Genomic DNA, 26573 nt, shown 5'->3' with positions numbered 1-26573 from the left:
ATTTTTACAATTTTGCAATTTTCTACAATATTTTGGCGAGATGTAGTGAGATGAGGTGAGGTCCGAGGATTCGCCAAAAGATTACTTGGCATTTGCCTTATGGTTGGGGAAAACCTCGGAAAACCCCCAACCAAGTAATCAGTCCAAAGGGGGTTAAATGAAGTGTGGCCGAGGACTCGCTATAGACTATCTGGCATCAGTCCCACGGTTGGGGAAAACCTCGGAAGAAACCGACTTTCGTTGGATGAGAGAATAAATCTGTGGGCCTCATTTACATGGTTAGGTGTATGTAAATGGTATTTTTCTTTGATATTGAAGACAGAATTCTATATTGGTAATATATGGAGTGTCTCAAAAACAGATCATCGAAATAATTGAAGGGGGTTTTTTTTTTTTGGAAAAAAAATTAAACATGTCATTTCTTAAGGTGTTACAGAAACTTCGGGAAACTGAAGTACATTTATAACTTAAATTGCCTCATAGAAATATATTATATGTAAATATAGGTAACTGTGGAAAGTGGTTGTTTTAAGAAAAAATTCTCTCTTGTGGCTGAAATGTGCCTCTCCTTTAATCTTCTTTTTCTTTATTACATCCTATTTATTCTCTTTTCGTTGTTTACGTTTCTTCCATGGGGTTACTTCTGCACCTAAAGATGACTCCATAACTAATACAACAATTCGCGTGTTAAAGTTTATTTTTTTTTTAGATGACTTTTGCTGTGTACATAAAAAGCAATACTGCCAGTCTACTACAGTTTAAAATTGTATGCATAAATGTTTCAAGATGATATGAATGGGATATTTGTAAATGCTACCATCAACCTGGTCAATGGCTGTGTTCACAAAAAGTCTTTGGACTATGGTTGTTTTATGAAAACCATTGAAAATTTCCACTCCTATAACATAAGACTAAGGTATTTTTTTTTTTCCACTAACAAATAATTCAGTATAACAGGTGGTTGTGGAACTTGGACTCTCACTTTGAGAGAGGAACAGAGGTTAAGGGTGTTTGAGAATAAGGTGCTTAGGAAAATATTTGGGGCTAAGAGAGATGAAGTTACAGGAGAATGGAGAAAGTTACATAACACAGAACTGCATGCATTGTATTCTTCACCTGACATAATTAGGAACATTAAATCCCAATGTTTGAGATGGGCAGGGCATGTAGTACGTATGGGCGAATCAAGAGCTGGGGAGGCTGAGACATAGATGAGAAGATAATATTAAAATGGATTTGTAGGAGATAGGATATGATTGTAGAGAGTGGATTAATCTTACTCAGGATAGGGACCGATAACGGGCTTATGTGAGGGCAGCAATGAACCTGCTTGTTCCTTAAAAGCTATAAACAACAAATAATTCAGTAGATAGCCACTACAATACACTCACCACATGCTTATTATCTTAAATTTGCAATTTTTGAACTATGGTTCTCTTTTAAAAAGCCCTTCAATTGTAATAATAACCACAGGGTTAAGAAATATGCCAGTAAAAATACCATATTCCTATTTAAAATATTTTTCAAGTTTTCGTTCTCTGAATTTGTTAAGCCCTAGTCCCAATAATGAAAGTTAATCAATGTTTGAAAGGCCGAAAGAAGGGCAAAGAGTATGTGTTATTTGTAGAAAAGACATTCCCTATGTTTTGTTAATTTTCGCTCAAATGATTTTCATTTTTTTAATAAGTAAAATTATGCGAAATCAACCTAACTCAAGAGTGATTAAACAGATACGGAGAGCTGTTCTCTGATTGGGCGGCAAGTCAGAAGTTGAACAGTTCAGAGCCAGGTATAACGCTAATCACAAATTATGTTTGATATCTCTAGAACTACTTGAGTTCGAAGATTGAAACCTTCGGCTTTTGTGTGTGTTTTTTTTTTAAATTCAGGAACATTCCGGAAATGTCGGTTTATTTTTTAGACACCCTATGTATGATCACAGTAACTTTATAAGAAAATAGTGGGAACATGATTCATAGTCTCACTGTGCTACTGCACTCCATCTGTGTTCTTTACAGGTTTGATGTTAAGTTCCATCATGATGTGCTCATTTCTTCTGTGATCAAATTTGGTGTGACCTGCAATCTGTCTTATGAAACTCATTCCACAAGCTGTCATTCTGCTTATATCCTATCTTTTTAAGTCTAAGCTTCTCTTACATAAGCCTATCAGAGGACAGATCTCGCGAGCGGCTTAAGCGAGTGTATTAATTTTTGGCCTCTGAAGGCTTCAATAGGCCTACATTGTAGATAATACCCATTGTTTTTGTGTATTTTTTAATATCATCTCCACCTTTAATGGCTAGATTATATCCCAAATGATTAAATTCATTCACCCTCTCCAGAATTTTGTTGTCTGGATAAAAAATTTCACTTCGGATGGGTTCTTTACTACAGAATGCCATGATTTTTATTTTTAAGATTAAATTTTCATATTTTATTATTTACTCATTTTATGAAGATTATAAATTGAGCTTGGTAAGTCATTTTCTGAAGGTACCAATAACATTAGATAATTCTCAAAAAGTAAAATATCGGTTGTAATATTTCTGTTTATTCGTATACTGCAATAAGATGTTTGTTTCCATTTATTGATGAGTGCATATATTCACAATAAGTAAGATAGGTGATAAGCCACATCCATATCTTGATTGGTCTCCAGTCTGTTAAAATATCTTCAATTTTGATCCATATTTTGGTGGATTTGTTAGAATTTAAGAAATAAATTTAACGTTAATGTACAGTATTTCAGCTGAAGAAATATAGTTTTCTCTAGGCTAATACAGAGTCTCTAGATAGACGTTTATCTGTCATTGTGCATTCGCATGTGTTGCTGGCAGAGTCGGATATTCATATCCCCCTGAGTCAAGCACATAGATTGCTCATACAAATTACAAACTACAATAACCACCTACCTTTGTCATAGAAAATGTTTGAAATGATGTCCTTGTGCCACCACACATCTTAAAATTTCCCTTCTTATATTGTTTCTCAGGTCTTCCAACGTATGAGTGTTATTTGAATGAACTTTATTTTTAATTTCCCCATAAATAGAAATTGCATACAGTAAGATCTAGGGATCGTGCTTGCTATATTCCCTCACTGATGGCCATATCTTCAAAGATTTCCTCAAGTAAAGCTAACGACAGATCAGCTGTATGCGTTATAGAGCAGGCTTGTGAAAAAATTCCTGTGTACAATCAATGTCAGTTAATTCATCAAGGAATGGTGTGATTATGTTATCCCTGTGCTTTTGTGCATTCACAGTATTTTTTTAATATAATCAATCAATCAATCAATCAATCAATCAATCATTTATTAATGTCATGAGCAACAGTTTGTTTTAATAGATACAAAATAAAATAATATTTTACATAAAATATAAAAACAGATGAATACAACAATACAAATGAAATACAATACTGGTAGTAATAATAATAATAATAGTAATAATAATAATAATAATAACAATAACCAATACTAATAATAATCGTAATAATGAAGAGCAAATATATCTTACAGTGGAGTCAAGAAATTCACTAATACTATAGAATGGATGGTTGGTTAACCAGTTATACAAAACAGATTTAAATTGTATATAACTTGTATGATGTGCCTTTTGTGGTAACTTATTAAACATTGTTATAGCAATAGAATTGAACCATTTTTTGGACTTACTTAATCTAACTCTAGCTTATGAAAGACAGTAATTGTACGAGTACCTTGTATTATAGTAATGAACTTCTGTTTTAGGGTGATAAGTGTTAAGATTTTTCTTAATTTTCATTAGACATTGGAATAAATATATATATATATATATAAATTTATGACAGTTAAAATTTTTTCTTGAATAAATAGTGGTCTACAATGAGCGTCATATGCAGACCCTGTTAAAATACGTACCGGTATAGCTTTTTTTTTTTTTTGTATAATAACAATCTTGGATATACTACTGCTATTTCCCCAAAATGAATACCATATGGTAATATACTATTGAAGAAGATGTAATAAGAATTTATGAGGTAGAATTTTGGTATTAAAGGTTTTAAATGTCTTAATAAGTAAATTACTCTTGATAGCTTAATACTTAGCAAATTAATATGTTCATCCCATGCTAGTTTAGAATCCAATACAAATCCTAACAATTTTACCTATGACTGAGCTTTGGCGTTCGATGTATTTTTCAATGAAAATATTATATTTTGAGTTTTATTTAAATTTATACTGAAACCATTCACCCAAAACCAATTTACTGCAGTATTATATGATTTCTTCATTGCTGAATTAAAATTTTTATATCGTGTGTGATGAATAAAGAATTGTATCATCTGCAAATAATACAGATTCACAATTAACATTTTCTGGAAGGTCATTCACCATAATCAAGAATAGGAGTGGTCCCAAAATGGAACTGTGAGGCCTGTAAGGCCCTATAAGTCTGTAAGCATTGGCATTTCGTCTGCAAGATCGGGTTTTTCTGCACTGTAACATCTGTTCTGTGTTGCTACGTGACCATGTAAATAAAACCGTGCTTCATCCGGGAAAAAAATTAAATGTGGATCAATAGAGCCATTATTAACATTATACAACACCCAATTACAGAAATTTACTCTATTCATATCACATGGCTGCAATTCCTAAACAAGTAAGGTACATTAGCCACCTGCGTGGCTCAGTTGGTTAAGGTGCTTGCTTGCTGGTCTGAAGTTGTGCTCAGGCGCGGATTCGATCTCCGCTTGGGCTGATTACCTGGTTGGGTTTTTTCCGAGGTTTTCCCCAACTGTAAGATGAATGCCAGGTAATCTATGGCGAATCCTCGGGCTCATTTCACCAAATACCATCTCGTTATCACCAATGTCATCAATGCTAAATAACCTAGTAGTTGATACAGCGTCGTTAAATAACCAACTAAAAAAATAAGGTACATTGCTATTTTCGAGATCTTATAGTGGATATTCTTGCATTACTGTATACATTTTCTATTTATGGAAGAACTTAAAAAAATAAACTGTATTGGATTAATTCGCATATGTTGAAAGAACTGAAAGACAATATAAGAAGGGAAATTGCAGCAAGAAGAAAAGGTAATGCGTGTTAATACAAATCTTCTTAAAAGATGTGTGGCAGCACAATGAAATGATTTCCAACATCTTCTATGACAAAGGTAGGTGGTTACTGTAATTTGTATGATCAGTCCATGCACTTGACTTAAGGGGCTATGAATATCCAACTCTGCTAGCAAATAGTGTGCTTCCTGAACTTCTATTTGAAGGCTCTGTAATATTTTCAGTGATAGGACATATACCAAAGTTATACAGATGTAATGCATTTCGAGGTATTTCAGAGTACCAGTAGTTGTTTAGTCAACTGTCCGAAGGCAGGTCTGAACCTCACAAGTGATACAAGAAGGCACCATTTATGAGGCAATTAGGCCAGGAAATAATAAAGTAGAGTGGTCAGTTTATTTCTGCCTCCATTGTATACATCACCGACTAGCTACATATAACACTAATCAGACTTTAGATGCATACAAACAATTGTTCTTCTTCTGACATATATCGTCAAATGAGATGTACTGCCTGATAATAGATATACATATCAGCCAGAACTTCGATTAGAGGATTATTTCAGAGTAATAGGGTAAATTTTTATTTTGCCTAGTTTGTCCATTTAAATTTAAAAACTATATTAGGTCCGATAAGCTGTACAAGTTATCAAAGATTTATTGTTAAAGCCATCAAACTTATAAAAAATTACATAGTAATGAACACAAATACTGGTATACAATTATTTACATGTTGGATGAACGTTTTCGGTTCAAAGAACCATCATCAGGTATCTCGTAGACACTACAAACAACTTATGTTATAATGTAAACAAACTGTGTGACATAGATTTTAAATGTGAAATATAATTGTACACTTTGATTGATTATAACAATGCATTTGAATAGGTAAGAAATAGTAATAAAATCTATATATACAGAAATAAAATTGTTAAAATGTGATTAATCGATCAAATATGTGAATTAAAACTATATAAGAGGTGACAGTAAGACCAAATCCATATGATTAAAATACGTATAATAGAAGTAACATAAAGACTGCATTTACAGGATGTCAAGTCGGTGTGCAGGTACAAATGAATGGAAGTAGATATACAGCTTCAGATGTAGATAACAATTTCTATGTCACCTCACATGTTTCGAACGTTATGTTCTCTTTATCTTCACATGAAACTGTACAGTATCTACTTCTATTAACATAACGTTCATGAACATTTGTCGCTGGTCCCTCTACAATACCGGACACACACTTTTCTCAATCATTTTCGTAAGTATTTACTTCATTTGTGTTCCCCCTTATTGCAATTTTTACATTACTTGAATGGGTTATTTATGAAAGGGCCTAAGTCTTGAATACTAAATTGTTAGCAATTAAAGAAAAACTGCTTATAGGCCGAAATTTTGAAATTAAGGCTGAAATAAAAATTGTATCATAAATTGTACTAAGCATTTAGAGTGTGAAACTTAGTCCTCTTCATATCTAAATCAATGTATCTACACCCAAAGAGCAGTTATTACATTACAAACTCATTTTCACAAAATAATGACTTAGGCCCTTTCATAAATAACCCATTCACTTGATTTTCAAAATTTATTAACTCTTAAAATTAAGTTTTCCTAACATAGTAAAATTTCTATATATTATTTCAGAATATAAGACTTCAAATTTTTCGAACGTTACATCCTCTTTACCTACATATGAAGCTGTATATCTACTTCCATTTATTTGTACCAGCACATTGATTTGATAACCTGTAAATGCAGTCTTCATATTGCTTCTGTTATACATATTTTAACCATATGGATTTGGTCTTATTTTCACTTCTTATATAGTTTTAATTCACATATTTGATCGATTAATCATATTTTAACAATTTTATTTCTGTATACTTAGATTTTATTACTATTTCTTACCTATTCAAATGTATTGTTGTGCAACCGTCACTTAGGTCGCACTGATTGCTAGCCGGATGGCTACTGCGTTCATCTTCTGCTCATTCTCGTCAGGATTTCTGACATTACCATTGTACACAACAATGGAAAACTACTTTTCGGGAATAACTAGAGCTCTCAGGATACTATAGGAAGCTACATGACTACTAAACTAAGTCTGAAAATGATTGCGTTATTGTACACTACTTGATTTATTCTATATTTACAAAAATATACAAAGTTACTTACAATGTATTTCATCAGATGACGCCATGCCGCTCAGATTCACGCTCTCTGTGAGTCTTCACCAACTAACCAACTGCCTCACGCGTCTCCTTTCCAACACTTTTTATGTTTCGGTACCCGTTTCCCACCCGGGTTACCGACCACGCCATCCACCAAGTGAGATGGTCTTAAAACACTTTTGACTTCATGTACTTACAAATATCGTCTTAATCAATCATTTCTTATACTTAATTTTAATTTAGTGCATTATAGTGACAAGTCACTATAATGAAATTACGCGCAAGAAAAAAGTCCGAACAATGCGTGACATAATTTAACCAATTAAAATGCATGCTTTGTCCTACTGGACCAATGGGATTGGGCCAGCAACAATCTGAAGCGTAAGAATACTTTCGTTGTAGGCAGTGATTTTACCATGCGCCTGACAAGACTGTCTATTAGAGTCGGGCAAACAGCCTCTTACTCCCGCTCGTCTCGTAGGCGAGACTGGCTGGCCGATAACGCCAGTTCCGAGAATCGTATTCTCGAGATTGGCACTCTCGGGAACGAGGAATACCGGGTCCCGGCCTGTTATCGCACGGCCGACTTATCGCTACGAAATGCGTACACTGACTGCCGGCTTAATTGCCGCTCATCACTGCAATTCGTGACTCTTTCTGAAATATTAATGTTCATGAAGTAATTTAAGAAGGCACAGCAGTGTGGTATGCAATAATACAGCACATTATGATTGTTGACATTCTTACAGAAGTCACACTATTTTTAATGAACAACACTTTCAGTCGTTACCTAATCCTAAGCTAGTCTAAAACAATAACAAGTTATGGTTGGAGCTATGATATACTTTCTCGCTATCAGCATTTCGTTGACATTCCATATTTAATCATTCGATAGTGTTTTGTATACGCTATAGTAATGGATATCACACGACTGTATTATTATTATTATTATTATTATTATTATTATTATTATTATTATTATTATTATGCGCGTTCACATCTGGATGTTTCGTTGTTATGCAAGGGCATCTTCATCAGCATGGGTAATTATTGCGCTGTGTAAGGACGAAATAAAATAATTAATACTTATTTATATTATTATAAAGAACCAAAGACTCTGACAAAAGATATTTTTGTTTCCCAACTGATAAAATGCTGAATGTGAAATGGAAAAACTTTTGCAAGGGGAAGGACAGAATTACGAAATAGAGTACATCCTTTCACAAATTGATCATAATTACTTACAAATGCATTTTAAGGAACCCGGAGGTTCATTGCCACTCTCACATAAGCCCGCCATCGGTCTCTATCCTGAGCAAGATTAATTCAGTCTCTACCATCATATCCATTTTTATATTATCTTCCCATCTACGTCTCTGCCTCTCCAAACGTCCTTTCCTTCCGGCCATCCAACTAACACTCTATATGCATTTCTGGATTCGCCCATACATGCTAGATGTTCTGCCCATTTCAAACCTCTGAATTTAATATTCCTAATTATGTCAGGTGATAGTACAATGCGTGCAGTTCTGCGTTGTGCAACTTCCTCCATTCTCCATCCCTCTTAGCCCCAAATATCTTCCTAAGAATCTTATTCTCGAACACCCTTAACCTCTGTTCCTCAAAGTGAGAGTCCAAATTTCACAACCATACAGAACAACCGGTAATGTAACTGTTTTATAAATTCTAACTTTCAAGTTTTTTGAGAGCAGGCTGAATGACAAAAGCTTCTCAACCGAATAATAACAGGCATTTCCCCCCATATTTATTCTGCGTTTCCTCCTGAGTGTCATTTATATTTGCTTTATCATAACAACAGAGAATAAAAGGGGGTTATTATTATTATTATTATTATTATTATTATTATTATTATTATTATTATTATTAAATTAGTTACTTTACGACGCTTTATCAACTGCTATAGCTATCTAGCATCTGAATGAGATGATAATGCCAGCGAAATGAGTCCAGGGTCCAGCGCCGAAAGTTACCCAGCATTTGTTCTCAATGGGTTGAGGCGAGAAACCTCAGCCAGGTAAAGGCTGGTTCACAATAAACCGGGAACGGAAACGACAACGAGAAATAATCTATACTAATAATAAATCTGTAAGTGAAATTTTTCTGATAATTTTCGCTTTTCCAAAAATAATTGGTGTTAACATATATAATTAATTAATCATCCTGAAACCGAAAATCGCTTTTTTTTTTATTTTTGTTTGTATGTCTGTCTGTCTGGATGTTTGTTACCTTTTCACGCGATAATGGCTGAACGAATTTCGGTGAAAATTGGAATATAAATTAAGTTCGTTATAACTTACATTTTAGGCTATGTAGCATTCAAAATACTTTATTTAAAGGGACGGTTGTAAGGGGGCCTGAATTAAATAAACCGAAATATGTCGCTTATTATTGATTTTTGTGAAAAATGTTACATAACAGAAGTTTCTTCAAAAATGATTTTCGATAAGTTTTATTGCAGGCAAAATTTTGATAGGACTGATATTTAAGGATATAAAAGAGTTTTAAAATGACAATACAATACATTTCCGCCGCCGCCTCAGATTATAGTGTCGTTGTTCCGTAACTGCTATGTGCAAAATATTAAATTTTTTAGTAGGAAGAAAAATAAATTTATTCGTTCCATAGCAGTAGTGCATAGGAGATCGTGAATTCTTACATTTTTACACAATGAACTCTATTAATTTGGAGTGATTTATTAAAAGATGCATTCAAGACTAATTTAGAAAAATGTTAAACGAGTTATATTTGCACCAAATGAGTGGTCTCTGGACCAAAATGATAGCATTTTAATTATTTAAATACAATTTAAATTAAGTAACATATTAAATGATTTATTCTTCTATCAAACACGAATGTTCCCTGGACCCAGTGTTCTATTTTAATTATGTAATTACTTTATATTTATTTCTAATAAGTGCAGCGGAGCACACGGGTACAGCTAGTGTTAAAATAAATGTATTTAAATGTGAACATTCACAATTAACGAGAAGATTGCCGGAGCCTGGAAATGGGAACGTGAAAGTTAATTGTGAATGCTCACATTTAAATGTATTTATTTTAACAATATTTCCGTTATCGTTGTCGTTTCCGTTCTCGGTTTATTGTGAACCAGTCTTAACTTGTCCCAACCAAGATTCGAACCGGAAGCCGATCGTTTCATAGTCAGGTGTGCTAACCGTTACTCTACAGCGATTATTATTATTATTATTACTATTATTATTATTATTATTATTATTATTATTATCATCATTATATCATTATTATTATTAGTATTACTGTTATCATCATCATTATCGTAATCAATGGGATGATTAAGATTATGATTATCAGGATTATTATGATGATTATTATTTATTACTGTCTTGTAAGTTATCATTAGGTACAAGTATTAGAAATCTGATTAATTCTTAATTTGTTATTCTCGTTCCTATAACATAGGATAATTATTGTAAATCATATAGGCCTATATAATTTTATATTGTAACATGGTTAGAATACAATAATGATTGTTCTGTAACAATAATTTATAACGTGCACACCAATAGAAAGTGTAGTTTTCTATAGTATAGGCTGGTTCACAATAAACCGGGAACGGAAACGAGAACGGAAATAATGTTAAAATAAATGTACAGTATTTAAATGTGAGCATTCAGAATAGTTAATTGTGAATGCTTACCTTTAAATACATTTATTTTAAAAATATTTCCGTTTTAGTTCTCGTTGCTGTTTCCGTTCTCGGTTTATTGTGAACCAGCTTTTAATATTTTCATGTTTCATATCATTGTGTTACAAACAATTTTTTTATTTAGTTGCTATAAAAGATAGCCTAATTACTATAAAGTGTAAACCATCTTGGACTATATGGGTATAGCCTCATTTTCAACTACCTTTATTAAAATACCAATTAATACTATCCGTACAATAACGAGTTTTCATGCGTTGAAGGGTTCCGTACAAATTTTACGGAACAAACGTTTGAATCATGAGTCCTGCGCTAACAGGTTAACTCGCCGTTATTCGAGAACCAGTAAAAATTTTGAGTGGCCATCACTTTTAAAAGTAATTTCCATAATTTTTTCTCAACATTTCTCTCGCTTTGACCCCCCATCTAACGTGAAAAACAAAAAAGTTTGCCGCTTACCAGAGGTGAAATCTGAACAGATCAATCTCCATCGAAGTTAATATTTTTTTTTTTTTTTTTCACTTTCCAAAAATGATTTTCAGTTCGATTTGTTTTTCTATGCTTTCCTTATACATTGGGCAATCAATCCAAAAAATTACAGCGCGATTGATTAAGTACTATAGGATCTACGACATGATATATATTTAAAGAACCGGGAAATGTATAAGCCAATGCTTCCTATAGCAGCACGGCCCGAGCGATATTGCTTCCTTATCAGTACTACAGTCCCGCCTAGACGTCCGAGACTGTCGGGAGTGATCTAGTATCGGTAATCTCGGGACCAAGAGAATCTCGTGTTCTCTATCAGAGTCATTTGGCTGCGTTAAGGTACTCGCGCACTGCTCGGGACTACGGAGATTACACAACTGAGAACGGGTGATAATATGAGGCAGTCTGCCCGACTCTACTGTCTATACCGCTGGCTAAGCATCCCAAGACCGTGTATTCCGCTGACACTGTTCCTGTCTCCAATTTAATACTTCACAGGAAATCATGCCCTGGGGCATAACAGTATCATTACAGTCGACCCATGATATTCATATGAGGAGTGTCCATATTTTGGAGGTGTCCGTAAGGAGAGGTTTCACTTTATAGTAACAACATCAAATTGTCACATTCTTCTGTGTAGCTGACAGAAAAACTATTTTCACATTATAGGCTTTAGAGGCTGCAGATAGTGAACTTGCTGGCAATGGTGGCAACATTGGCCCAGTGCACTGGAACCGCAGCAGTGCTATAAACTACCTGGTATCACGTCAGGCTCCTGATGGTTCATTTGGAGACGTGTTTACAACCACTGAAGTTGTGCTTGGCTTGGGACCACGACGACTCAGCTCTGTTAGAGACCTCAATTGTGGTAGTGGTAAGTGTAACATTTAATGAACAGTCAAGTGTTTACAAGCACAAGAAAATGAAAAGGATTCAAGAAATATAGAATCAAATAGATCAATCACAAATAGGTACCAGTATGAATTCAATAAAATTATATTGATATAAAATAGGCTAGGCCTAGGTACTAACTTGTATCTCTAACACTGGTAATGTAATGATTAGGAACTGGATTTTTATGTAATTACATATTATATTCCATTCAAAAGTATTGGAAAGCACGACTCCTAATGGCTTCATTGCCAAATGCAAGGCACTAGACAACAACAACATATTATATTCCTTTCAACCTAACCGTATATAAATAGCAAATCTTTGCCAATCTTGTAATCACCATTAATATATTGAAATTTGATACTACATATTTTTACATATTTACCCACATTACATATTATGGCTTGGTATTACATAAATCTACATATTTAGGGGTTTTATTCATTTTTACTTCTCTAAAAGGAAAAGAAAAACTTCTGCTGTGGAAGTTTACAATTTGGAATACACAGATTTAAAAAGCCCTTTTACCTACTCAAGAAAGGATATACAATATTTCGGGACAAAACATAACATTCTTAGTTCCAGAAAGTAATATAGGCACTCACCCCATACCACCCACTATAAATATGAGTGAGCAAAAGGCAACCTTTCTCATACAACAAAATCACTCAAAAAGTAGAGTTGCCTTCATGTGGTGGAGTGGGACGAGACGACATGATTTGTCTCGAACTATAATTGTTCTGCACACATCTTAACAAGCCGTTCCCATGCAATTTGTAACCTTACCCACCCTCTTCCTAATCCTTCCAGGGAAAACCCGTGTCAAGTCTGACATGAGCCACAATAAAGTAGCCGACTTTTGAAAAGAAGCTGGAAAGATGTTGAAAGATTAAAATAAATAGGTTTTCAGGTTATTGCTTGACCTCTTTACTTTAAATTTAGTAGACCTATACGGAAATGGGATTTTCCGAGCAATTAGAAAATATGGTTCTCGGCTGGAATAATCCTACCCTTCTGAATGTGGCAGGAATGTCACTTTTCAAACAACAGTTTGTAAATACCTATGGTTTGAGGTTTTAGTAGGTACTTTGTTTCTTACAGGGAGCAGCTAAAATGCATGTGTCCCACATCTCCTCTTACTTTCTCCTAATCCAGTAAAGCGAAACAGTGCTTGCAGTACTGTTGTTCAGTCATTTCACTCAGTTCTCTAGCTTTAGAATTTACAGTATAAAGTGCAAGTGAGTTTATCTACTGCTTTTAACTAACTAAAATGGCCTCTGTATCTTCATCCTTAACGACAAAAATAAAATTATGGATTGCGATGGATGAAGCTTTCACTACAGATGGAAAAATAGTAATGTGTCAAGTGTGCGGTAAAAAAGTTGGGTGCTCTATGAAATCACAACTGGAGAGTCTTACCTATCCTATACCTGCCAGATATTGATATTAAATATTTTCATGATTTTACATATTTTGGTACATATTCAGCTTATTTTTCTTACATAAATATGTACATATTTCACACCTTGATATTACATAAAAATCCGGTCCCTAGTAATGATAATCAACACAGGTTGATATTTGATCTTTGATATGACGAACATAAAGTAACCTACAGCATTGCTAAGTTCATCCTGTGAACAGTAGTAAATAGTTCAGGAATTTCAATCCCCTTTTTAATGTCTTAATTAATATCGTTTTACATCAACCATTAAGCAAAAAGCTCTACACTAGGGTTTCCCTTATATGGGCAAAAAAAAAATATTTTTTATGTATCAGACGCATACCCCCTAATGTTGTTCTATATTTTCACAATTTATGTAAAATTTCGACTTAATTGCATGGCTTTAAATCATGCCGACTTTGCTTTCGAATTTTAACTTCATTTCAATTTATTGATGATTAATGAACAAATCAATTTCGCAAGTTTTCTTTATTTTTCTTCTGACAACCATGGTCTTTGTCTTGTTTGAATTTATCTTCATCCCATACTGCTCACAGTTGTCATTTAACTCCACTATCAAATCCCTTAGTATCGTCTCCTCTTCTACTAACAATAGCATATCATCAGCAAATTTTATGCACTTTAATCTTCTTCCTCCTACTATCACACCTCCCATGTTCTGAAAACAGTTCTTTACCAAATTCTCCAAGTAGATGTTGAACAAATAGGTGATGAAGGGCATCCTTGTCATACTCCTCTCACTATTTCACTTTCTTCAGACATTTCTTCTCCTATCCTGACTTTGACTTGTTGTTTCATATAATTATATTGTTGTTGTTTTCTAATGCCAGGTGTTCGATAATAAAGTCATTTCATCTCTTGCACTCCAATATTTGTCAAAGATATTGTCATGGTCAGCCACTGAAGCACAGATTTTGAGGTGTTCCGAATCTATTTCTTGATTTGAGTTGCGCAATGGGCAGTTAGGGGACTGATATATTCCAATTCTATGCAGGTGTTTGGCCAAACAGTCATTGCCTGTTGCCAAACTAAATGCAGCTACAGATGATTTGCGTGGTAAATCGGAAATTAACTGTGGATTGTGATGCAGAGAGTTCCATTTTTTTTGCCTTGAGATTGTGATATCAAATTTTGTTTGTTGAAGTCTAAGTATGTAGATTTAATAAATCTCTTCACAGAGTAATACGTAGATTTAGTAACAGGTCTGTAAGTAGCAGTACTGCCGTTCTTTGTTAAAGCATCTGCATTCTCATTTCCCAGGATTCCACAATGGGATGATAGCCATTGGAATACAATTTTTTTATTGAGTGTTATTAATTGAGAGAGCATTTTAGTTATTTCTGCTATTTGAGATGAAGGTGTGTGGCTAGAGACTATTGATAGAATAGCTGCTTTGGAATCTGACAATATAACTCTATTTTAAAATTTATTGATGTGGAATAGAAGATTCTTGAGACTTTCACTTATTGCAATGATTTCTCCATCAAAACTTGTTGTTCCATATCCAAGAGATCTATAAAGTGAGAAGAGATAGCAGGTAACACCTGCACCTGCATCTTCTAAGTTTTCTTTTAAATTCGGGATGTTGATTTTCTGTTTTAATTCTTGAACCATGGATATGAAACTTCTTTGAATTTTTAATCTACAGAGAGGACTGTATGAATGCCAATTGTTTCCTGGTAATCTGATAAGTTTTTCATTTTGAATCAGTGCTTTTTCTTCTATCGTCATTTTGATGCTGTTAATATTAGTGAGGAATCTCATAGAATCTATTGGAGTTGTTTTGATTCCACCAGTAATGAGCCTGAGAGTTTGGTTTTGAACATGTTCTATTTCGTTTATGAAAGGTGAAGTAATTCAAATTTCTCCGAAGTATGTCAGCACTGGCTGTATAAACATTTTGTATGTAGTGTTCAAAGTATTTCTAGATTATCCCCATTTCTTTCCTGCTAGTCTTTTCAGAAGGGAGAATCTTTTTTGAGCTTGTTCAGAAATATATTTCGAATGGTTGCTCAATATTAAATTACTGTCGAAATAGATGGAACAGTATAAAACAGATTGCAATGAAAAGGAAGGAAAAAAAAATTGAAATTATTTAAGCAGCAGCAAGAGCAGCAGCAGTCAATAATAATGAATTTGGAGGAGAAGTATGTGTAATCATTATATTTTACTCTAATAATAATCCGTGGCACTACAGCCCGTGAAGGGCCTAGACTGACCAGCTGGCTGCTGGCCTCACGCCCACATGCCGAAGCAGAGGTGGACGATCATCCAACCAGAATGGAGATATCGTGTGGTTAGCACGATGATCCCCCCAGCCGCTATAGCTGCTATTCGCAACCGGATTTCGCTACCTATCGTAACTCCCCAAGTGCATCACGATGCTATATTTTACTATATTCAGTTGTATAGCTTAGACAGTGACAATTAACTCTGGAAACACGATTTGTCTTTTGTTCCAAGGACAAAATGAAATGTAAAAAATGACTTTAAAGATCTACATATCATTTTATTCGTTATTTTCACTATAAAATTATAAGCTTCATTTGTTCTGAGACATTCCCTAGTCCTGTCAGAAAATTTTCACCTAGGAATTAGTGTATTTTTCATGTATTAATAGTTCCGCCAACACAAAATTGTGGACAGGTTGAGGTTATTAACCTGGCCTTCTTCAGAGTGGTATTTATTTATTCCTCTATACTTTATTAATTTCTCTTCCTTTATTAGTTTGCATATTTTATGTTTATAATTCTTTAGGTAGATTATATGAATTATATGTAATGTAGTAACAAAACTGTACAAATAATCAAAATGTTTAATTCAGGGAAAGTCAAAACAACACTCATATTTGATAAATGTTTGCTCTTCCAGTAGCTAAACTCCAGCCGTCTACAGCAACAACACTTCCTCCTACTGCTGTGGCAAGTGCGGATTCAAATTTGACAGTGGAAGGCACGACTCCTCGACAAAATCCTAAAGGAGATGACCTTGCAACTGTGACATATACATTATGGGTTGGAACAAACGTGACAGAGAATTTCACCATCAGTGTGACAGCTGAGAAGAATTCGACTTTTTATCACATAATGCAAATAGCTGCAGATCAAGATTCCCACTATGTGTGAGTATCATTTGTTACCACTACTGAAACATAGATAGCCACATTCTGATGCCTCCAAATGTGGTCTGTGATGTAGTCTGTATAGATCCTCCTGAATTCCGATATTCTCTAACACATTAATTTTGATAATTATTCACTTCATTTAAATACCAAAGTAGAGTAGAATTAATTGTATCTGGCAATTGTGGGACAAAGCCAGTGCCAGATAACTGATTTTTCCGGATAATTGGAAAATACTTTTATAGGTTATGTAAAGACACACTGTACTGCACAAACATTTTTTTTTCCATGTTGAAATTGAGTAATTTTCATATAGATAATTAAAAATAAAGTTTTGAAATACATACAATGTTTATTTTTAGTACTGAATAAGGTAATGTACATTCATCAGTTAATAATTATTGTAATACAGTAATACAAAATAGCGTAAAAATACTAAAAGTTTTCGTAACCTTATGACAATTTTAAGTGGCTGTCATGTGAGTCATGTGATGTGATGAGCAGAGTAGCCAACATCGCAACTATAAAGACTATGAACTAGCACTCGATGATTTGAGCGTAAGAACATTTTGCTTGCATTTTGTGGAATCCATTGTGCAACAGCAGCACTTAGCGGTAATAGCCATGATATTATCCTTCACTCGAATGAAATTTTTACGCATTGTAGGAACAGAGAATTTCACACTTTCATATATAGACTCATCCAACACTCCTTCGCAACTGACAAGTTCAAGTTTTAAATTGAAAGATATTATGCAAATCTAGTCTTTCAGGTAAAGCTCCCTGTAAAGCAGATTTGAATAATTTCAAGGGAAAAATTGTTCCGGGGCCGGGTATCGATCCCGGGACCTCTGGTTGAATGTACCAGTGCTCCACCAACTGAGCTATCCAGGAACTCCACCCGACACCGTCTCTTTTTCCCTTGAAATTATTCAAATCTGCTTTACAGGGAGCTTTACCTGAAAGACTAGATTTGCATAATATATACATCACTGTGTACATTAACAGAAAACCACAATTCCAAGTCACACAGAGATTGTGTGCACTCAATGTCAGCCCACGCGAGTTGTGTGGATATAAAGGGAAAAGTTGAGACGGTGTTGGGTGGAGTTCCTGGGTAGCTCAGTTGGTGGAGCGCTGGTATGTTCAACCAGAGGTCCCGGGATCGATACCCGGCCCCGGAACAATTTTTCCCTTGAAATTATTGAAAGATATTGCCTCCATGCATTGTTTGCAAGGTCCAAGTGACTGGTACCGATGCTATCCTCTACTCCAGGGACATAACAGTTCTTTTTTTTGTTTATTTTTTCACGGGTGAACAGTGTAAAGAGTAAACACAATATTCAGCATGTGCGATCTATGAAAACCACTCACATCTTCGTCAAAAAAATGTTTGTGCAGTACAGTGTGTTTTTTCTCTTTCACATGAATTACTTTTTTTTTTTTTTTTTTTTTTTTGCCTGGCCAAAAGTGCCGTTGTTTTGGTATTGCTGGTTATTTGGGTGCCGGATATGAGAGATTTTACTGTACCTACTTATTAAAACCTTTTTTTATTAAAAGAGTTGTATTCCAAGTAAAATGTTGAGATACGGCACAGTTGCAATTATTCAATTCAGTTGCAGCCCAATTCTTTCGTTCTTTCTTTTTCGTAACTCATTTCTTGAATAAAAAAAACTATCACAGAGTGATGTACTAATTGAGTAACGAAAATCATCTCTGAAGATGTGTAGGTATGTTTAATGTTTTCAGTTGAATTTCAATTTTAATTTACTTTTGTGTTTGTCAGACTGTGATTAAGCACACACTAACGTGAATGTTGAAAGAAAACGAAAAAAAGATCGTCGATTTAATAGAAGTTTAAGTTCAGAAATTGTGAGAATTAAATGATGAGATCCCTACTAAAGATAAAAATTGACTTTGAGAGTATCATCATTACTCAAATTTCTGAAAAATCTATTTGCATACTTACCGACTCCAAGAATATACGTACCAATTGAAAGGAAGAATATATGGTCCAGTTTTTGAAAATGGATTATGGAGAAAAAGATATAATGGGGAATTATATAGCATGTTTAAAGAGCCCAATATAATAAATATAATTAAAACCAATAGATTGAGGTGGGTGGGACATGTAATGAGAATGGATGCATCAGAACCTTGTAAAAGAATTATTCTCACAAACCCTGGAGGGCAAAGGAGACGAGGACGACCACATCTGCAATGGATTGATGGAGTGGAGGAGGATCTTGTAAGATTGGGATACAGAAATTGGAGGACTGTTGCACAGGACAGAGACAGATGGCAACGCCTACTGAGGGAGGCCAGGGCTCATAACGGACTGTAGTGCCAATGATGATGATGAAATATGTACCAAACCTATATGCATATAGAATTATTCCAATTCAGAAGCAAGTAAGTAAACTGAAAGAACTCCAAAAGGAAATAACATTTCAATGGATACCTAGTCATTGTAGTATACCTGGAAACGAGAAAGTTAATAATATTGCAAAACAAGCAACTTATTTGCAACCAAGACCTCTTCAAGTGATGTCTCTATCCAGTGCTTTTGCTTCAGTAAAGTCTCATTTTACAAACCTATGGATCAACAATTGGCTCTCTTCTGACAAAGGAAAAATTTTACAGTCTGTACAAAAGAAACCAAATGACCTGGAAATGTACAAAAACTTGCCCAGACATGTTCAAACATTTTTAACAGGAACCAGAACAGGTCGCATTGTCACTCAATTGTATGTGCACCGATTTCACATTTCTGATAATCCTACTTGTCTGTGGCGTAATAATCATGATGAAGATCTGGAACACATTCTTCTATACTGTCCATCCATAAACCACAAAAGAAGTAAATTAAAATCATCAGTACCAGTTGCAGAAGACACAGCCCTGCAGTATATATTGACTACACCCCAATCCTGGCTACTAGCAACAGGCATCTATAATGAACACCAATCAAAATACCCCTCATTTCTCGTGAAAAACAACAACTGAATAGACTACAGTGGACTATATGTTGTCAGCAAACAGCTGGATACATTAAGAAGATTGATTTGATTTGATCATTAGTTCTTACTGTGGATTTGTGGTTGTTGTATCCAGTGCTGTCATGGAGGCCATACATCGTATGGGAATTTACGATTTATTTAATTAATCATATGGGAAAAAGAAAATTTTGTCTGTATGGAGCCATACGGCATATGGGTGCCTAAGTTTTGTACATGGAGATCTGTACAGATCTTAGATCATCTCTTGCTGTTCCTAATGTATTTCGTTTGATCTTCATAAACAAAAATTGTCTACCTCTGCAGCACTGGAATCCAGAATTATATAAAATAATGGTTGAAAAACAAGAAGTGCTGCAAATACGCATTCCAAGATTCATCGAGACAAGTGTGCATCTACAGTGGGGCTACATGGTATATTCTTTAAATCAAGCTTGTTTTACAATTAAAATGTAAAGCAAAACAATTTCTTTACTTCTTCTTTAATATTAAAAAAAATCAGGCGTATAGCCAATGGAAAAATTACCATGACAGCACTGGTTGTATCTAAGCCTACATTCTTTCCTTGTCCAGTATTTGTAATTTATTACTGCTCTTAGGAATGATACTTCTGTCAATTCAGTCAGTCTTTCATAATTGAGTCTTTTTCTAAATTCAGTTTTCGAAACCATAAAGCTCGAATAACCAAAAGGAAAATATAGACGTTGTGTAGAGGACTGATCAACCCCTCACTTTAACCCTACAGTAGTTGCTTAAGTTACTCTGCCACATAGTAGTCACTGTGGACTGGCACTGCGCAAGCAAATAAAAGGTTTAAATTTATTTACAGTCCTAAAGAAGTTATGGACAAACATTTTTGTGGAAAATATACATCTTAAAAAAATGATGTGCGAAATCATTGAATCATTGGAGTCTATCTATGTGGATGATAAGAGACAAGATGCTTCGTATGATATTGCTTGCACCCATGTAACCAAAACATTTTTACATGCTTCTCGAGTTTTGTCTTTGTCGCAGCAACACATGGAAGTCATAATATAAATATATACATGTATTAGATTAGATTAGATTAGGTCTTTATTAGCCAATAGAATTACGAGCATATTAACTTACACTGATTAGTGAGGACTAATTGTAGCAACAGTAACTGCTGCAGTTTTAACTGACATTACAAGTCGCTGCGGACTCTTTACTTTATTTAGCTAGCTAGTAGCAAACTGAGTACAAATTAAAATTATAAAACAAAAATGTTTGTAGCCACTACTGTAAGAGCCAGGCTCATGTACAGTGTGGTCTTAGTCAATAATATAACATAAAATTTACAAGGACAGTTTACTAAATACAGTAAGTAATTTAATTCAAACCGATGAATAACACACAAGAGCAGCAAAAAAAAAAAAAGAAATAAATAACGACGAAAGAGAAAAAGAGAGAAAAAAACACAATTTAATATAAATTGACAATCAGACAGAAGCCAATGATATTCAATAAAAATATGAATATAGTCGACAGAAATAGAAAGGTAAAAAATATACACATTTGTTAATATTATACATCATGAATAATTTTATAAATTTCTTTTTTAAAAGGTTCAATTTTAAAATATTTCAAATTTGTAAAATGGTTTGTAATTTTATTATAAAGTCTTGGGCCGAAACTAGCATCATGTTTAAGTGCTGCACTTGTATGACATTTAGGCTAAATTAATGGGAAAGTAGACTTTTGAATAACTCTTCTCAGGTTCTCAGCCAGGTGAGTTGGAGATTAGCTTCCAACTTTCGACGGCTAGCTCTGCCATCTTCTTCAGGGAACGAAGTGCTGTGGGACCATGTCTGGCTGGTATATATGCAAAAGTAGGGCTTCCCGCTGCGGGCCAATCAGGAGCTAGTTCCTAGTCCCGACCGCCAGGCGCATTCTGGTTGGTGGAAGCTGCAGCCAATCAGGAACTACTTGCTGGTCCCGACTGTCTGCCATGTGCTGGTGGTCTAAGCGTATTGATGGCAGGTTTCCATGCTGTACTCAGCTGTAGACCCCCGTCTCTGTTGAAATTATTGCCATCTAGATGGATTTCGATGGCTCCCTTGATAACTAAGTCCCAGTAACCTGATGTCTTGTCAAAGATGGTGGTGGCTCCGAAATCTATCTTGTGACCAGTTTCTAGGCTGTGTTGGGCTACTGCAGACTTATCAGGGTAATATAGTCTTATGCAGCATTGATGTTCCTTGCAGCGTTCTATAATTGTTCGTCCCGTCTGCCCGATGTAGCGTTTCCCACACTCACAAGGTATTCTGTAGACACCAGGTGTCCTAAGACCAAGGTCGTCCTTAACTGGTCTCAGCAAGTTCTGGATCTTTGTGGGAGGCTTATGGATGGTCTTAATCCCGTGTTTTCTTAGCAGTCTGCCAGACTTGCCCGAGATGGGCCATAGAATGGGATGTATGCCATGCCCTTCATCTCCTCTTGTTCCTCGGCAGGTGGTTTGTCCGAAAAGGCCCTTCAGAGGGCCGAGCCGATTTCCCTGTTGCCGAAGTTGTTCTGTTGGAACGTCTTATGTAGGTGATGGATCTCAGAAGGGAGCCATCGAAATCCAGCTAGATGGCAGTAATTTCAACAGAGACAGGGGTCTACAGCTGAGTACAGCATTGAAACCTGCCATCAATACGCTTAGACCACCAGCACACGGCAGACAGTCAGGACCAGCAAGTAGTTCCTGATTGGCTGCCGCTTCCACCAACCGGAATTCACCTGGTGGTCGGGACTAGGAACTAGCTCCTGATTGGCCCGCAGCGGGAAGCCCTACTTCTGCATATATACTGGCCAGACATGGTCCCACATCACTTCGTTCCCTGAAGAAGATGGCAGAGCTAGCCGTCGAAAGCTTGGAAGTTAATCTCCAACTCACCTGGCTGAGAACCCGAGAAGAGTTATTCTATATCAAACTCCGAGAAAGCCTCAATTCATATAAGTAGATTTTTGTCTTGGAGTACGATATTCATGTCTATTAGATTTGTTTTATTAGATTTCTGTGATAGTAAGTTAGTAAATTATATTATAAATTTCTTCAATAGTTCATTGTTCCTCAACTGTTGAGAACTGATAAGCAAATGCGAGTTCAGAGCTTAAAATTTGTGGCAATACTGAGAAGTCTTTTGTTGAAAGCTTTGAAAATAGGGAAGAAACTGGGATGACAGGTACGCGGGAAAACCATATTAATAGTTCTCAGTGAAGCGATAGTCCGTGTGGAACCACTGGAAGGTTAAAAAAAAAAAAAAAAAAAAAAATGTTGAAGACCTTAAAGAGAAAGTGAGAAAAGTAAAGTTAGCAATTCGGAAGCATAATTTCAACTTTGGTCCCTTTAGGTCACATTGTTGTGGACCTTGCTATACTTATGAACTGTATTTTATTTTAAGGGTTACAAGATGGATGACACACAGTTATGTCATTCAGCTGGTTTGCCTGAACTGCTTGTTAAATTTGTCACAGTTCATAGAACCAGTTGTTAATTTTTTTAAGTGAAAATGTAAGCTTCTTTACAGAAATGAAAAACATTAATTCGACAAGAAATTCCCCAGCGTTTAATACTGCAGTAAACATAATGCAAAAATAAACGACAATATAGCTCGAAGTGATCATATTATTATTATTATTATTGTTATTTCTCGACTAAGTATGCAAACAATCAGAACAAGAATATGATAATTATGCCTACAACCTTGAAACCCATCTGCAATTACGTCGACAGTCCTCTACCCCTTCCGCTTCAATGCTAATAGCGCATATAGAACAATGAAATGTAATTAATTGATGAACTAGTGGACTTACTCGTGTTAAATATGAAATATCTGTCCGGCTTACAGCTGTTTCAGTGCTTCACGCACCATCATCAGAGCCTACTAGATCGCGGCGTCATCTCTAACTTCTCTGCCTGTTAGGAGGGTGTGTTTTATTGTTGGAAGGTGTTGAATTGTCGAGTCGAATACTGTGTACCTATCAGACCCCTAATCAACTACAGACAGGCACCAGCACACAAACTAGCCACACACATGGACAAAATCATCAGAAACAACATAAAATTCAGAGGACAACAATAAAGAACACTATAGACCTCGTCAACAAAACAAAACAACAACACATACCACACTGTGCAACACTAGCATCATTCGATATCACCAACTTATACACTAATATACCAATACAAGACACATTACAGATACTAAAACAAATGCTCACAGATAACAACACACCACAAGAATACATTGAAGAAATCATCGAAATCACAGACATCATAACAAAGCAAAACTATTTCACACACAACAACAAATACTACACCCAAACAGAAGGATTGCCAATGGGATCACCCATATCCAGCATACTAGCAGAGATATTTTTACACAACATAGAACAAACATACATACTCAACAATGAACACAACAAGTATGCAGACAACATAATATACTGGCACAGATATGTAGACGATATACTCATACTATACAAAGGAAACAAAAGACAAATACACAAACTACACCAATACATAAACAAATTACACCCAAAACTTCAATACACACTAGAACTTGAAAACAACAACTCCATAAATTTCCTAGACATCACCATAACAGAAATCGACAACAAACACACCTTCAAAATATACAGAAAACCAACCACCACCACCACACACATACACAACACATCTAACCACCCCACACAACACAAACATGCTGCATTCAGGACAATGGTACACAGATTACTCAACATACCCATGAGCCAACAACACTACAATGAAGAAGTGAACACAATCAAATACATAGCACAAGAAAACGGATACAATCCAAATATAATAGACAATATCGTAAGGAAGACAAAACAAAAACTTAACAAACACAAAAATACACAAAACACAACACAAACACAAGAACACAAGAAATACATCACACTAACATATGAAAACAAAAGCACACATAAGATCACATCTTCATTCAGAAAACAGAAATACAACATAACATACAGAACAGAAAACACACTACAGAGACATCTCAACACACTAAAAACACAAACAAATAAATACGACCACACAGGTGTATACAAACTAAAATGTAATAGTTGCGACAAGTTCTACATAGGACAGACAGGCAGATCATTCCAAACACGCTACAAAGAACACATTAAAGCTATAACCAGAGAACACAATACATCTACATACGCCGATCACATAACCAATACTAACCATACATACAATAACATAAATACGGACATGGAAATCCTACACACACAACCCAAGAACCAAAAACTCAACACACTGGAACAATATGAAATATACAAACACACTAAAACACACCCCGATCAAATCCTCAACACACAGATCAATTTCAGTACACAAACACTATTCGACACCTCAATTCAACACCTTCCAACAATAAAACACACCCTCCTAACAGGCAGAGAAGTTCGAGATGACGCGGCGATCTAGTAGGCTCTGATGATGGTGCGTGAAGTACTGAAACAGCTATAAGCCAGACAGATATTTCATATTTAACACGAGTAAGTCCACTAGTTCATCAGTTAATTATATTCAAGTGTTAAAAGTGGTGTACGCAAGATTCAAAATGGAGAATGAAATGTAGTGTTCAAAAACATAATTTAGCGAAATTCGGAGAGAACAACTTTGCTTATGTATGCAGATGATATGGATCTTGTATTGCCACATAAACAAAATCTTTAAAGAGCTTTGAATGCTTTGACAGAATGGGCAGGCAAAATTAATTTATGCATGAATGAAAGAAATACAGTCCAGATGGTCTTTAGAAGAGAAGGCCGACTTGCAAAAGAGGACTCAATAATGCGTAGTGTCAACAACTTCAGATTGTCAACTCCTTCAAGTGCTTAGGGATCACCCTACAACCAACAACAACGTCATACTGCATTCATATACAGGACAGAACTGCAGTTGCAACAAAAGCTATGTTCGAAATAAAGACCATCACTGTGCTCTCATTGTACACTGTCACGGTACTTTTCTACTGCAAAATTGTCCCTATACTGATAATGAGGTATGGACTAGAATTAATTGGTATAAACTAAGTCTCAAAGACCTAATCACAGTTGAGAAAGTGAAACCTTGGTTTCTCTAAATGTAGGCTACACTTTCCCAGCGATTTATGAACTGGCCAAGGAAACTTTTATACTTGAAGACCTCAGGATGCGACTCTCACCATCCTCTACCATCCACTCATCAGACCATCTATATATATAATTTGAACTGGTAATGGAAATTATGGGAAAATGGCTGAACGGATTTTAATAAATGATCCCTCATTTTGAAGTTTGAAATCCAAAGTTTTTCAGAAAAATAATTGTTTTCAGTGAAATGTCAATTTTCCTACATCATTTTCCTATTTTCCAAAATCCATCTGTCGTCAGTTTTGAGAAATAATGGCTTTTCAGAATAAAACAAAACACAAACACACTACAATAAACAATATCACACGAAGGCTACGACCTGTAGGATTGCTGACATATTTAGAGTTCAGATGGCTCAGATTCTCTGACATCATAAATATGTTGACCTTCATTTGTGTAACTTTTTCAGAACGTTTCTCTAATATTGGTTACTGAAAGCTTGAAGACTAGCTAAAAAGAATTTACAGGT

The 26573-nt window shown here is 35.1% G+C and overlaps 1 protein-coding gene across 26 annotated transcripts in view; it reads left to right on the top strand.

Annotated features, from left to right (window-relative positions):
- The window catches only part of LOC138693821 (DNA mismatch repair protein Mlh1-like), a 173154-nt gene that overhangs the window by 114470 nt on the left and 32111 nt on the right, over positions 1–26573 (top strand). For 24 of the 26 annotated variants that reach the window (XR_011330518.1, XR_011330524.1, XR_011330516.1 and 21 more), the window contains 2 exons: positions 12103–12307; positions 16664–16913. The gene's annotated coding sequence lies outside the window, so the exon portion shown is untranslated. The remainder of the gene's footprint in view (positions 1–12102; positions 12308–16663; positions 16914–26573) is intronic. The other 2 variants (XM_069817643.1, XM_069817642.1) reach the window with 2 other exon arrangements.

Source organism: Periplaneta americana, unplaced genomic scaffold, assembly GCF_040183065.1.
Source record: "Periplaneta americana isolate PAMFEO1 unplaced genomic scaffold, P.americana_PAMFEO1_priV1 scaffold_22, whole genome shotgun sequence".
NCBI lineage: Eukaryota > Metazoa > Arthropoda > Insecta > Blattodea > Blattidae > Periplaneta > Periplaneta americana.
Note: the sequence above shows the minus strand (reverse complement) of the source record. Positions and strands in the feature narration are given on the sequence as shown.